The 15,084-nt window shown below is 40.5% G+C and overlaps 1 protein-coding gene across 3 annotated transcripts in view; it reads left to right on the forward strand.

Annotated features, from left to right (window-relative positions):
* The window catches only part of ADARB1 (adenosine deaminase RNA specific B1), a 91,131-nt gene that overhangs the window by 22,072 nt on the left and 53,975 nt on the right, over positions 1-15,084 (forward strand). For all 3 annotated transcript variants that reach the window (XM_075027759.1, XM_075027758.1, XM_075027760.1), the window contains one exon: positions 2,182-2,218. The gene's annotated coding sequence lies outside the window, so the exon portion shown is untranslated. The remainder of the gene's footprint in view (positions 1-2,181; positions 2,219-15,084) is intronic.

The raw sequence follows: 15,084 nt of genomic DNA on the forward strand, positions 1-15,084 counted from the left end.
CAGTTTGACTGCGATTAAATTATAAGTGTTTTTTTAAAAGAAAAAAAAATATCAAATGAGCATTTTTTTTCCTGGTGTTGAGCAGGTGAGCGTAGTGTCTTGGGGGTGGGCAAAGGTGCTGTGGTGCTGGTGTGGCCATGCTCTGCAGAAGCAGCACCCATCCTGCCCACACTGCCAGCTCCCGTTCACCTCCTTCAGTATGGGCTTGGACTGCTGTGCTTTGCCAGCTGCAAAACTAAGACTTAGAAAGCAAACGTTTGGATTTTCACTATAGATATGTTTTTAAGTAGTACTGTAAAACTGTTCCTTATGCGTCATGCCTGTGGGCTGGTTCTTACCCTGTAAAACTGTCTGCAGCTGTCAATATATAAGGATTTTTTTGTGCTTAGTGGTAAACTTATTTTAAGTCCCAAGTCTCATGAATTGTGTTTGTTTAGTTTGTTTGAAACTCGGGGAATTACCAACTGGGATAATATGGCATCTAAGGAATACAATTTCTAAAACAACTCGAGGTTACACTAATGTGAAAACTTAGTTTAAAAACTACTAGCAGTGTGTTGTCTCAGGATTAATTGTAACTGTATTTAAAGCAATGCTCATGTAGAAAGAGAATTATCAAAACCTCATTTTTTAAAAAATACCTTTTATTTTGGTGGATGTTGCCACAAATACTGGAATTTCACATCACACATAATTTATAGCTCATATTCCACAGGTCTGGAAGAGTTTTTATTGCAGATACGGGGCTACTAAGTTGGGAAAATATTAAAGGAAATAGTAAACTGTCATGCTGCAAATACTGTACCTCGTTTGGTGGGCTTAAGTATAGTCCATTGCAGTGTGGGAAGTTGACTTTAGTTGACACTGCATTGATCTTTCTAGGCATTTTTACTACTTCATGCTAAGACCAATGTGTTATTGGCATATTTTTCTGGATTATTGGAAAATGCCACCATAAAGTGTTGGGAAATTGAAATGTCTTTGAAAAAAAATCAAGATTGAATTAATGCAATCGTCTAGTGTATGGACTTTAAATATTGTGCCAGATCCCTTCTTGTCCAACTTGAACAAAACAGTTTAAGATATGATATATGCATTCATCAGTTTGTCTTGTCCGTAGCTGTGCTGTGCATGCTGTGTAACTTAAATTTAGTGAAAGTTTTTGTAGGGTGCCAGCACCCTCTTGTGGGCAGTGTAACAGCAGAATTTTTGTCTTTTCAGGGTGCAAGTATCAAAATCCTTTACAGGTACAGGTGGTGTCCCCACTCTGATCAACTGCTGGACTGTGTGTGTTTTTGCAGAAGGTAGCTGCTTGACTGAAATACTCTGTTGCTTTGGAAGTGATTTGCCAAACCATTTTAGAATAGTGTATCTTCACACTGATCAAGTCACATAAATATTTTCTTATAACTAGGAGGTTATCTGTAAAAATAAAGCCATCTGTTCCTGATTGAACAGCTGTGCAGTTTATATGTATTCACAGATAGAAAAGAAAATTTCTTGTAGCATTAGTCCTTCCTGTATCCTTCTTACCCTACATCTGCCATTTCTTTCCCACCCCACTGCTGGTAGTTCAGGGATTTTCCAGTTTTGCAGGCACTTCAGGAGAATGCACACCGATGCCTGTGTCAAGAAGTGTCAAGAAACTGGTGTTTGAAAAGGGGGGGTGTAGCGTGAGGTGGTGTTTATATGGATTAAAATAAATCACTAAAAATAAAATAAATTAAAAAATCTAACAAGACGGCAACTTTAGATTTGCTTGCAACATAAGTTGGCTGTGATAACACAGAAGTTGATTTTAGTTTCAAGCCACTATTGGCCAGATTTTTTGCTGACCCTTTCTGCTAGAAGGTGCAGAGATTGCAGATTGGGTTCTGCTAAATAGCTGCTTGTACCTCTGGGATGTTTCTTCTGGCCCCAAGTACTAAGCATCTTCAGTCTTGATTTTTTAATTTATTTATTTATTTATTTTTCCCCCAACCAGGAGTGTGCAGAATTGTTTCTCCCCCTCCCTTTGCTGGGGTTACAAGGGAGTTGGCTCTGCGACTGCATATATGTAGTATGTAGTGTTTATTCTTGCAGAATCAGAAATTTGTCCCTTTTAAGGTGAGGAGTTGCTATTTGTAATGCACTTAAATTTGTAAAAGAAAAAAATACTAACTGTGTTTCCTCTTTTTGCAGGTTGCAGAATCAGCATGTGTCTCCAATAGTTAAAAAGGTAAGCACACCATATTTGCAAATGCATAGCGAGATTCTTTGTTTTCTGATTGATGCATTCAGTTCATGACTTGGAGAAGAGAATTCATCTTAATGTATTTAAAGAGTTATTTAAAACTTTATTTATTATTTTATATATAACTTTTATTTATGTTTGTACACTAAATACTTGCAAAGATACTGGATCAGTACAGTTTGAAAATAGAGAAAATATTGTTAAGAAATTATCTAACTTTATCAAGTCGATGTACATGTTACAAAAATTACTTACCCTTCTGACTGCAAATTTTTATCCAATACCTATTAATAAAATAAATACGCAAAGCTGGCATGTAGGACTTAAAAGTTTGCTGAATGTTTGAGCCAAGCTTGATAACTGATTGTCGTGGGAAAGGAGGAAATATGTCCACTTTGTAAGTCTGTCTCCTAATGCCAAACATCACCCTACCTGCATGACTCTCTTTTTTTTTTCTTTTTATAAAATAATATCAAGATCTTTGAGGCTTTTAAACGTCCTTTAAAACTATTTTAGATTTTTCTTCCAATTAGCTGTTATTTTCCTTAGCAACACTGGGTAGCTGCATCTATTATCTTTTAAATGATTATGAAAATACTGATGTTACTTAATGGGAGATCTAGCCTGCTCAGTTTTCTTCTTTGAATGGTTATCGCTTTTTCCTTGGAAGCACATCTTAAATACATTTCAGACAGTCATGGGTATTTGAGGAGTCCTTCAGAAATAACCTATGTTAAAAATTATATGTTTAATCCTCAAAGTAAGCCAGTAAGAAGGATAGAGACAAAGAATACAAAACTTCATAATAAATATATGTTCCAAAATAGTTTACTGTAGAATGAATCTGCAAACATCGGAAGTTATTTCTAATTTGGAGCTGGTCTCTAGACTTCCTTGGTCAAGGGAGCAATAGATGTAAAATCAATTATTGATGTAGTGTAACAGTAGATGGTGCTGTTGGAGCGGATTTAATCACCTGAGGAGTTGAACTGCAAGCTGAGGCATATGGTATCAGAGCTCTTGGGGTTCCTGGTGTGCAGCCAGCAGCTTTGTGTTTTGAGATTTGCTGTGCCGAGCAAATGCTTAGGCTGTAATTAGCTGATACAAATTCTGGTGGCTGCTGCTAATTTATATTCATTCTTGCTGCAGTACACAAAACTTGCAGGAAAACTGCTGTTGGCCTGTAATGTCATCCTTGTGCTTGAAAAATACATGAATTGCATGTGGGAGAGAAAAAAATCACTAAAAGTGCTTACAAAATACGGTGTGTGACTATTTCTTCAAAGAGTGTATAAAGTAAGCTGATGATAGTGGCCAAATCTATAAGTAAATGAGATTTGCAAGGATGGTTTTGGTGCATAGAGATTTTAATGTAATTTATATATATAAAAAAAAAGTAGTAGTGAGTTTCTTTTGTGTTCTGTGATTGAACTCTTTTTGTCCTCTTTCTCCTTTCCCCGGCAGCTTTCCAACTTACCTGATTTGAAGTGAGTCTGGTGGGTACCTAAAGATACGATAGATTATTCCTATGAGTTTTGTGAAGAGTGATGGGTGAAGGAGATGCTTGATAAGTGCTGTGTCTGGCAGAAGGGCTGCACCATAGCCTGGAGCCTCCTGGTGCTAGGGAGGGGAAAGGACTATAGATGCCATAGCTACGGGGCCTCCAGGTTGAATTCACAAATACTTAGCCACAAAACCCCGTCTATCACAAGCCAGAAATCCACAGAAACTTAGGCTGGCTTTGTTCTGGTGATCTAGGTGGTAGAGGGGAGAATTGAGAAGCTACTGAATTTTTCCATCAGTCTTGCTGTGTAGCTCCTGGTCTCGCTTGGATTAGTTTACCTCTGGGCTTTTGATGGAGGACACCTCAGTTGTTTTGTGTCTCTGTATTCCTAATTCAGTGATGCGGGTCAAATGGAAGTATTCAAGATGTAACCAGGTTCCCTCTGGGAATTGCTTTTTCTTTAGAGAGGAGGCAGTCCAGTCTCTGCTTGATGGCTCAGTGGGTGTTGAATCTGTGAAATACAAGATGTTATGGGATTTACTGCTTTCAACAAACATGTTAGAACTGAATGCCACGGTGTTGTTCTGGTGGGTTGCATTTGCCTCCTAGCGCTCAGCTTTTAACCTGCTTTATTCTAATCATGCAGACTTTGCAGTATATTTACGGATATTGAATATTTAATCTCATACATATTACAGATAGTGTATTTTTTATTTCCTAAAACTGTTGTTAATGTGCCAACTGCAAGTGAATGCATTGGGTCACTAAGTTTCTCTCCCAAGTGCATCGTGTACATTCCTTAGTCAGTAGTCAGATTATAGACATCTTTTTCTCTATTGAAAGCTGTCATCCTTCAAGCTAAAATTATCTTAGATCCTCTTCCTGATTCTCATACCCCAGAGTCAGTTTGTCTTGGGCAGCCATGGTTAGCAGAGTAGAAGCTGCTTTGGAGAGTAGAGCTACAGGGGTGACCCAGAGGAGTCTTACAACAAGTCCTGCAAATGAAATCTCTGGCATGTTAGAGCAGATAAATTAATTGTTGAAGGCAAAATCACTTTTGAACTTTCAATACCTAATGCAGCAGCTCTGCCCTGAAAGGGAAGGAGAAATACACGTTGTTACGTACTTCTTTCTCACTTGCGGTGAGAGCAAGGTGGTGAAAGTTTCAACGGCTGCAAGAATTATGGTAAAGAGCTTAGCAGTTTCACAGGCTGCTTTTTTGCTTTTAACAAGGCGTGCTGTTTGCTCAAAGGAGGAAAATGAATTCCCATTGCTCTAAGGAGTGTTTTTTCCCTTTTTCTCTCTGTCTATCAATGGTGCTTTTCCTTCAGGGCTGTGTAGATGTAGATACCTCACCCTCCTTGTCCTTTCCCCATCATGCACAACTTAATGTGGATTGAAATGTCAAACTTGGGCTGAAACTGTTAATTAGTGAGGCACAGAATGGCTAACTTGAATCATGAATTAGGTCTGGTCAGATGGGAAAGTGCTCTGACAATGTGCAGCCAGTGCCCATGCTGTGGACACTAGAGCTGTGGGCTTCCCTGGGGTTTCCTTGGTGTCCTCCTTAATCTTGCTGTGATCACATAGACCTGTTGGGATGTAGCATTGCAGGGCCTGATGTCAGACCATTGTCACTTTTAAATTAAGCTATTTTTTGTTTCCATGAAGGGAGAAATGATGTTGCTGTGTTAATTCAGAGCATGTTAATCCAGCATCCTCTGGTCTGTGAGCCCAAGCTGGCAGTATTTAGCAAAGGAAGGAGAGATGCTGGAAGCATAAGAAAATGCTTGACCTTACGTCTGCTACAAAGGAAGATCACACCTTATTGCTCCGGGGAAGACTGGTTTGGGGAGTTGGTCTTAAATGATGATGGCATTTCCTCCTGGGCTTGGATGGGTGGTGAACATGTAGTAGCATGACCGTGGCATTGATGGCTTGTTCCACCATGGCAGGTTCTTCTTTTTAAATTGTGTAAACTGAGCACAAATGGTCCTGTTGATATTTTTTCATCCTCGGTAAATTAGTGTCCATTAGCATAGATGCTGAAGTAGAACTTCATCTCGTCTGAAGTGGGGAAGTTTGCAGCCCTTAGCACATAGGCTTCCTGCAGAAATAATTTCAGTCAACAAATTAACTCAGTCTCAGAAGCTTTCCATCACAGACTGGAGATGAAAAAGCTGGTACCTGGGATCTGGAGAACAAGTGCCAGCAGAGGGAACTGGAGGTGGAGAGGTAGGGCTCCTTGTTAGCAGGTCAACCCAATCCCAGGGGTGAGCTTGAGTGTGTTGGTTATTGCTAGTGAAGTACTGCTAATTTAAGATGCCAGTGGCAATGCTTTTCAAAAAATGCCAGCCTGGCTAGTTGTCAAAATATGATGGTCCATGTAAATCATCTACTAGAGTTTATCCAGATTTGATTGTGTGCTGTCTTCCAAAGAGCCAAGGCCTGGTATACTGAGAAATGAAGGTCTGAGAGCAGGTGGAGGTGACTTGTCAGAGAAGTCTCCTCACTCTAGTAACACTGAGGAAACCTGTGGAGCTTGCACCTCCAAACATCACCTGCTGGAAGATTCTTTTTTTGTCCTGCAAGGTTTAATCTGCAGGCAGGATTAAAGGAAAGCTGCAACCCCCAGTCTGTGCTGCTGATCCATAGGATCCACAGGATGAATGTGTGTTTGCTTGCTTGCTCATATTGGGGGAACAGGGTAATATCACATTATCCCACAATGTCACATGTTGTTTTTTTGTTTATGAAAAGGCTGGAAAATGTTACTGTTAATGTTGACATTGGGAAGTCTCTCGGTCAGACGTGGCATACAAACCCTCGTATGGAAAATGTGTGACTAAAACATTGCTCTTTGAGACTTGCATATTTTTGTATTCCTGCTTTTCACAAATATATTTTGTGCTTTTCTAGGCAATGTATGAAATGTTTATACATCCTAGTGCATTTTCATACATTTCCTTGCTTATGACTCTCCTTGTTTCTGAGATATGTATAAGGCTGAAGCCACACCAGAGTTGCCCTCTTTTTTTAATAACAAAATAAAAATAAATTTGCTTTTCCACAGCCTGTAGTGAGGATGTCTTCAATAACGTCCTTCTAGGCAAACTGTCCTTCTTTGCCCCTTTCACTTACCAAAGGGTTAATTGTCACATGTGCCTCTTGCGGCGGGTAGGGATGAGCTGCAGCGTTCGTTCATCTTTGTTCATCGGACTGTGCATCGATGCATCCTGCAGTTTGAGGAACGGGCCTTGGCTAGGTGAAGAGAGCGCAAAGCAAGGCAGGGGTAACCCTCCTTTCGGGAATATATCGCTGCCTCGTTGGGAGGGGGCTGGTGGTGGTGGACTGTAGGTGTGTGCATGGCATCTCTTATAGCCACGGCTCTCGGCATGGGGACCCTCTTCAGCGCGGTCCGCCGGCACTGTAAACGGAGGAGGAAGAAACGATCAGAACGGAAAGGTAGTGTTTTAATTGCTGTAGGGTTGAAACAAAGCGCTGGGGGGGAGGGATCATAAACATGGAAGTTTTCGGGTGAATTTTGAACCTTCATTGCTAAGTGCAACTTCAGTGTTTTCAGTTTGGATTTATAGAGTAAAAGAAATGTTGAAGGATCCTGTTCAAAATATCTCCCAACATTTTATTTTACTTAGCTTTCAAAGTTCAGAAGGAGAGTAGTTTTCAGTAAATATGAAACTTCTCTAAAGCTGCAGCTTTCTGACTTTTACTTGCTTCTAATAAGAGTTTTGTTTCACCTGTCAGGTTATGCTTTTTTGCGTATATGCCATTCTCTGGTAACATAAAACATTGGGTAGCTGCTAAATTTTCCTTTCGGGGTATACCTAGTTTTTCCTCAATGATGAGGATAAACCAAGATAGCTGTTAAAAGGGTCCTCCACAACTTTTTTTTTGTGTAGTGAATATACAGAATATTCAAACAAAAGAAACACAAGTTGTATCTCTCTTTGTACTTGTGCAGTATGTACTTGATAAAGCCAACATTTAGTTAAAAATCTTTCCGGTAGTCTCTTGGGAAAATAAAAGTAAATACTGTTGTTTAGGCTACTACATTTTGAAGTATTTCTGGTGTTCTTCCTATCTTTGGAAATACTCTGTGGGAAATAGAGACTTCAAAACCAGGAGAGGGTTAGACGTGTAAGTATACTGTACTTTTTCATGACTCCACTTAAATTAGCATACATTTAGATGTCACTTTCCTGTTTGGCATATAATGCATTTAGAAAAGGAAAGTTTTTTGCAGTACTGCTTGCAGTCCAAATATTGCAGGGTGTGCTGCTATGCAGAATCACTTGGCTTCGGTGAGTGTATTTAGCCAACAGCTGGACTTTGGTTTGTCGCTCCATGTTAAGAGCAAAAATCCCCTCTACTACACCAGCATAGTACAGTTGAAACCTGAATTTATTTTAGCAGTATACCTGAGAGAAGGCGGTTCATGTAGCCAAGGAGCAGGTTTTCTCTACAGTCCTATTCCACATACAACATGCTGCATATGCGCTGACCCGAATCAGTTAACTAATATTTATGTCAATTATTCTTTATTGTTATTTTTGAAAGCTCTGTAAATCTCTGAGCAGCAATTAAACTTTTTCCTTTATTATTTTTTTTTTCCAAAATATAAATTTTTCCAGTGCTCTGGGAGAGTGTTACTGTAGTTGTGGCACTTATCCCCAAACAGGTTTTTAGGAACAAAACTTGAGAGTTTATTCACAACTGCTGTCCGAGGCAAATGCATGACTTCAGTGAAGTCCTTTTGGAAGCTGTCCTTGCTCAGATGCCACCAACAATTACCCAATCTCGATGCTGAAGCAGTGTGGAGACTTTGCGCCTGTAGGACCCAAGAGGTTTCTGGACGTCTGTTGCTAAATGGATTATTTATAGGCAGCGAATGAGTTTATTATTGCAGTTTTGCTGCATTATGAAAGCTGCTCAAATAAAAGTTTGGAAGGTCAAAGATGTCAAAAATGCTGTTCCTTCTTCATAGTGCAATGATAACTGAATTATTAATGATTTCAGAAGTAATCAAACATACCTTGGCAAGAGAGGAAGCTCTTTTCTGTAGTGAGCAGCCTGTGTTCAGAGTCCTTTGTCTGGAAAAAATCTACCCCCAATTTCTGGAAGCATACTGGGTCCTACTGTATTTGGAAGGGCTTTTAAAAATCTTTTTTTTTTTAATTACCTAATCCTGTAGCTCTGGAAGCCAAGTGGGGGGGAAATAAAATAATCCAAGGAGTACAATGGGAGCAAGTTTGGAAGATTATTCTCCTAATTAATATGTGTATAAAAAGTGCTGAGAAGTTCATTCTCTCTGGCCCAGCTAAGTACTGTCCCCTACACGTTATATGTACTGTTTGAATTTTATTCGCCAGAAAAAGTAGATGTTATTTGGACTTCATTAATAAGTATATCTAATTCATTCTCTTCAAAGTGTTTTTGACTTTACGGGCATGGTTGTTAGAAGTTAGTTGTAATGGAAATCAGCGATGTGTTACTTCTATAAAATGCACAGTCTTCTTGCTCTAGTGATGTGCTTGGGATAGGGGAGTCGTAATGAAAAATACACAGCTTCCCAGCATAGCTTCCTACCCAAGGTGCTCTAAGAGGGACTTCAAGTGTACTTTATTCCTTGCTTTAGGCATCAAAGTCAGATCCTAGCCTTGGTAGGACAGTTTTAGAGTAAGGTCAAGTAGGATCAGTCTAGATCAGTTGAGCCATTGCTTGCCAAGTAAAGGGAGGATTCTATGGATGTGTGTGGAGTCCATGAACCAAGAATCTGTATCTGTTAGTATAGTAAAATATTATATATATGTTAGTAGTTCTTCTTCTAGCTCTTCCCTGCCTGGGAAGATGGCGTGCACACGGCTTTGTGTGCAGTGGGAATGTGCGTTGTTGAGTTGAAATGTAGTGATGGGATCATGTAGGTGGCAGAATCCCACCCCATATGCTCTCCTGAACCCCTTCTACTCCATGCAAGGTGACTTTTGGTGCCTGCAGCAAAACATGTAGGGAACCAAAGCATGGGCTTACTAGCCTGTGGTCTGTGCTAGGCGACTTCTGCAGAAGAGCAGGTCAGTGAGGAGAGCAACACAGAGGTAATCCACTATTGCAGTCCTGGGTGCTGGAGGAAAGTGCTGAGCACTGCTAACTTTTCTCAAGTGTATTTTTTAATACGGAAAAGATTTGGAAAAAATGTGGTTATTCATTATACACCGAGAATGTATTTAGACTAACTCTTAAACACATATGGTTAAACCTTAGAAGGATGCAAGCGCTTCATTAGAAAATGTGGACAGACAGCTTAGTGTCATTTGTCTGCATTACTTATTACTCTAGCATTGCATCTCTTATGTGCCTTACAGCTGTTCTGTCAACTGTCCTTCTTCCTGGCTGTTTATCTTAACTGATGCTCCCCAAATCTGTTTAGCACACTTATTTAAATTAAAAAAAACCCACCAAACAACTGTCTAAATTCTGTCTCTTATAAACTTCAGTAATGCCACGAACGGTCTACATTGATTTATACAAATATTTATGCAACTGGAGTTCCTGTTTACCTATGCTTTTAGCAGACAGGAGCTTGCTTTTCCTCTACTTTAGGCAGGAGGAACAGGACGTTCAGCTGTGGGGACATGGTGCTGAGCCCAGACTGATAACCCAGCTCCTCAGGAGGGTTTATCCCTGCCATGGCAGTGTGAGGCAGCTGTGCAGCATTTCTTGCCTCTGGCTTGGTTCAGGTAGCTCACTGGTCATGTCTGTAGTAATTCAAACAGGAATTGTCCAAGTCTTTTGTCCTTGAGCACTCAGTGGTGCTGCAGGGGTAACTGGAGCCAGTTTGATGTGCTAAATAAGGTGACAATTATTTACAAGTCATGTTGATTACAGTCAACTAATTTCCTCATTTTACACTGGAGTTATGCTGATGCTATATAATGCAAATGTGGCAGTACAGTAAAATGTTTCCTTAGCAGCTCTACTACTTCAGTAAGAACATTGGTTATTTGTTGGTTTTCTTTTTTCTGAGGGGGAAAAATGTCTCTTCATACTGTGCTTCCAAAATAGTCACCAAGGCTAAAACTACTGGAAAAATTAAGCAAGGTCTGAGCCTACCTAGCTGTCCTGGTTTCGGCTGGGATAAAGTTAATTTTCTTCTTAGTAGCTGGCACACTGTGGTTTGGATTTAGTATGAGAATAATGTTGATAACATACTGAATTCTTAGTTGTTGCTAAGTAGCACTTATTCTAAGTTAAGGATTTTTCAGTTTCCCATGCTCTGCCAGCAAGCAGGTGTACAAGAAGCTGGCAGGGAGCATGGCCAGGACAGTTGACCTGAACTACCCAAAGGGATATTCCGTACCATAGGACGTCATGCTCACTATATAACTGGGGGGAGTTGGCTGGGAGGGCCGGATTGCTGCTTGGGCATCAGTTAGCTGGTGGTGAGCAATTGCATTGTGCATCACTTGTTTTCTCTTGTTTGTTTTGTTTTGTATTATTTTATTCATTTTCATTACTGTTATTATTATATTTTTTATTATTATTATTATTGTTAGTGTTACATTTTCTTTTACTTTAGTTATTAAATCATTCTTATCTCAACCCACGAGTTCTACTTTTCTGATTCTCCTCCCCATCCCATTGGAAGTGGGGAGGAGTAAGCGAGCGGCTGCCTGGTGCCTAGGTGCTGTCTGGGCTTAAGCCATGACACTAGCAAAGCAACAAGACTTGTGTTTAGAGTCAACAGGCATGTAAAAGCTTATCTTAATAAATACTTAAGCTTTAAGCAACATCTGAGTAACAGCACAGACCAAGGCGGCTGCTGTGCCAGCTGCCCAGCTTGTGCTGCAGGCTTGGCTCGCTTTCCTACCATCTCTCAAAGTTCGGGCAGCAGCAAATGTGAGTTTTGAAAATTGGGTTTGTTAGGACAGTGGTGACACTCCATCTGGGCTGTGAGGGATGAACACTGCTGGGCATCATGCTTCTGAGGGCAATAAATCAAAAAGAGAGGTACCCTCTTCCTATTTTTCTTCTAATTCTGGCTTGGACCTGACACTTGCATCAGCTCTCACTCTCCCAAAATCTCTCTGGCCTGGTGCCGTGATAATTGCACAGATAAGAATTTCTCAGCCACCTGCTCACACTTTTAGTCTTTATTTAGCTACATATATGTGGTGGTGGTGTGGACTTTTTAAAATTGATGTGAAGCTACCTGTGGTCTTTAGGAATACCTCAACTACCTAAATCCTTTAAAGCATTTTATTGTCTTGGGAGCATTTTATTTTACTGTTTCATACACATTGAAGTAAATAATTCTGAAAAGAATCTTTACTCAAAAGGAAAATTAATTTTTCAACAGCTTTCCAGGTTCTTTCTCTAATAATGAATTAATTTATTTTCAAGGAAAATTTATCCTGGACTGATAGTCACAAGCTTGGAATACGTAACATCTTTTGAAACACAGTACTTTTAGTAGCATCTCACCTTTTTTCAAACATATTTGAAATGCTTGCTTTTTAAACAATAAATATACTTTGGTTTCAATTCATAATTAATAAAAAATATTATTTATCACTTTGGTTTTGTTGTCTTTGCTAATCAGTTCAATGGAAAGTGTATTAAGTCTTCACACTCGCTTCAGTTATATGTTTTAAAACCCCAAACGTGGTTAGTAAGTACATAGAGTTTACATGATGTGCTGTGTGCACATGTACAATATACAGTACTGGCGGGGTAGTTTGAAAACAAGCGAGCATCCCTTTCCCAAATTCAGCATATCATACAACAGGCTGGTCACGCTATGGAGATGTTGGAGTTTGAGTCTGATTCCAAAATGCCTTATTGGTCCATTCTTTGTTGTCATGAAATATGCATCATCATGATAAAATAAAATACCAGTGCTTTCATGATAATGCGTAAACATTGCTTTTTGTAGCCCACAAAAAGATTTCACCTTTCGTAAACACAATTTTTATACTTTTCAGGCATAGCTGGATTTTAATTATATATTGACTGTGGTATCTGAGCTGTGTATCTACACGGAATGAGTGTTGCTGTTTCTGTTACCGTAGAGAAATATTTCCTCTTAACTGCTATATGTAACTGTGCATAATACTGTCCATAATATACATAATAGATAATCTGGCTGATGGTAATATCAGTATGCCAAGAGTTATAGCCTTGTTGATAGTATAGAGTTAATTAGGATTGGAATTGGGCTTTCTCTATGGTAACAGGAAAGTAAATTTAAGCCGCTTTTATAGAGCAAATAAAAGTAGCCCATTTAGCAAAAGTTATACTCGAATTTCTAATCTCTTTAAGCGAAAAAAGCTTATGTGATTTGCATGATCCTCTCCCCTCCCTCTGTCCATCTGCTTTAGCGAGGACGGTGACCAGGTGTGAGAGAGATGCCCAAGCTGGCACTACCGCAGTGAAGCATAGCACACTTTGTCATTAAAAATTGATGAGCCAGGCATTTCCAGCTCTTGCGGGGACCTGGGTCAGACAGGGGTGCGATCCTGCCTGTCTGATGGTAGACTGCCTTGAGCTGCTGTGTTGCAGAGAGCCCAACTGGTGGCAGAGGTCTTCTTGAATATGTTGTGTTCATGTTTGGAGTATGCAGCAGGACAATGTCTCAGATTTTCTGAAGTGGTGTCTTCTTTCCAAAGTCTGTTGCTTCCCAGCTGGGACTGGGGAAATCTCAACAGCTCAGTGTCTCTGGCTCTTCATTTGTGTAGCACTGCAACAAAAAGCAAAGTGAAGTGCCTAGGCGTCCTGTCCTCCTTTCCTGCCGCTGCGCCCTTGGACGTGCACATCCTACGTGAAATTAGTTGTCTCCAAGCTCTAGGCATTTCTTTTGACTTTCTCTGGAAAATAACTGTTTTCCCTTCCCAGTTCTCTCACTCATCCCTTCTTCCTTGGTAAGTATTTCTGGTTTTTGTCGGTTATTGCTGACACTTGCGTACGTGGGATTGATGCAAGCATTGCTGCTCCAGGCCCTGGTAATAGTGGGTCTAGGGACAGGCGGTACTGCAAGAAAGGCAATAAAACACATACTTGCCAACATTAAATAATACAAACATTTGCAATTTCTTGTTCAGCGTAACACACTAGCGTAGCAACACGATCACTTGCAGGGAAAAGGCTGGTAATTCTTTCAGTATTAAGCAGTAGAGGTGGCTCTGCTGCCCCATTCACTACAGCAGGGTGTATATGGATGAAATCCAGAGGCTGTTGAAGTCAGAAAGAAAGGGAATTCTGATCAGCTCCCACTTGTATGTTTGAAAGGCTTTTCTGACTCCGTAAACTCTATCTAAATGAAGATTGAGGTGACTTGTTTGTTTTACTCTGCTTAGTAAAACACACCGGTTTATGGCAACTTCATTTACTGGTTGGTTTGTTCCCCCATTATTGCACTGGGACAGATGCTGTCACGAGACAGGGGCTCTGCTAGCCAGCCTGAAGTGAAGTAGCCAGGATTGTGGCTGCTGTAGCCTGCAGCTGGGGTAAAACGTGACGGGAAACTCTGCATCCCCCTCAGGTCATTATGAGTATTTTAGTTTAGACGAGGAATAGCCCACCCAAAGTATGTCAGCCATCCTCTGATGCTGAAGGGATCTGCGCTGTGGTTGGAGCTGTCTCATGCTGTGTCGAACAAGGCCTGAGTATCCTAGGGGCTGAAGCCTATCAGTTTTAGTGGTGTGGGAGGAAACATAAATGGTACATTAAATGGCATTGCAATGAGATGTGGGCTCACAGACCTGCTCCTCGGTAGCAGTTTCTGGGACTGTTGGGCATTGCAGCAGGAGAGAGCTTTGGGGTGGGATTTGAGAGGATAATATTATAGCTTTCTGGGGACTCACAGGGAGCTCATTCCTGGTGTGATAGTGCTCACACGAAAGCCTGGTGGGACAGTCACAGCTGATGTCTTTGTGGCATGAAGTTCAAACTGGTCTCACAGCTGTATGGGGAGTGGTGATGGAGCTGGGCTGGGCATGAAGAGCCGCACAAGTTTTCTGCAAAGCAAAAAGCATGGAGGAAGGAAAGCAACCTGCTGCATAGAGGATGAGTGCATGTACGTGTACCCAAGCTGGAAGCGATGGTCTAAGAAGCTCTTTGAATATGCACGTTACCTGGAAAACAGGAGTTGTTATGGACCAGCAGAGAGGTTGTGGTACACAAACAAGATGAGTGATGACAGGGGCACGGAAGACCGATTACCACTCTGAAACCCACCGTTTACCTAAAGCTTTGATGCATGTAAGATGGAGTTTACATAGTCATTTTGTACAGTCTTTGGATTTAAAAAAAGAAAACAAAACAGTTGTGGAAA

This window comes from Buteo buteo, chromosome 5 (genome assembly GCF_964188355.1).
Source record: "Buteo buteo chromosome 5, bButBut1.hap1.1, whole genome shotgun sequence".
Taxonomy (NCBI): Eukaryota; Metazoa; Chordata; class Aves; order Accipitriformes; family Accipitridae; genus Buteo; species Buteo buteo.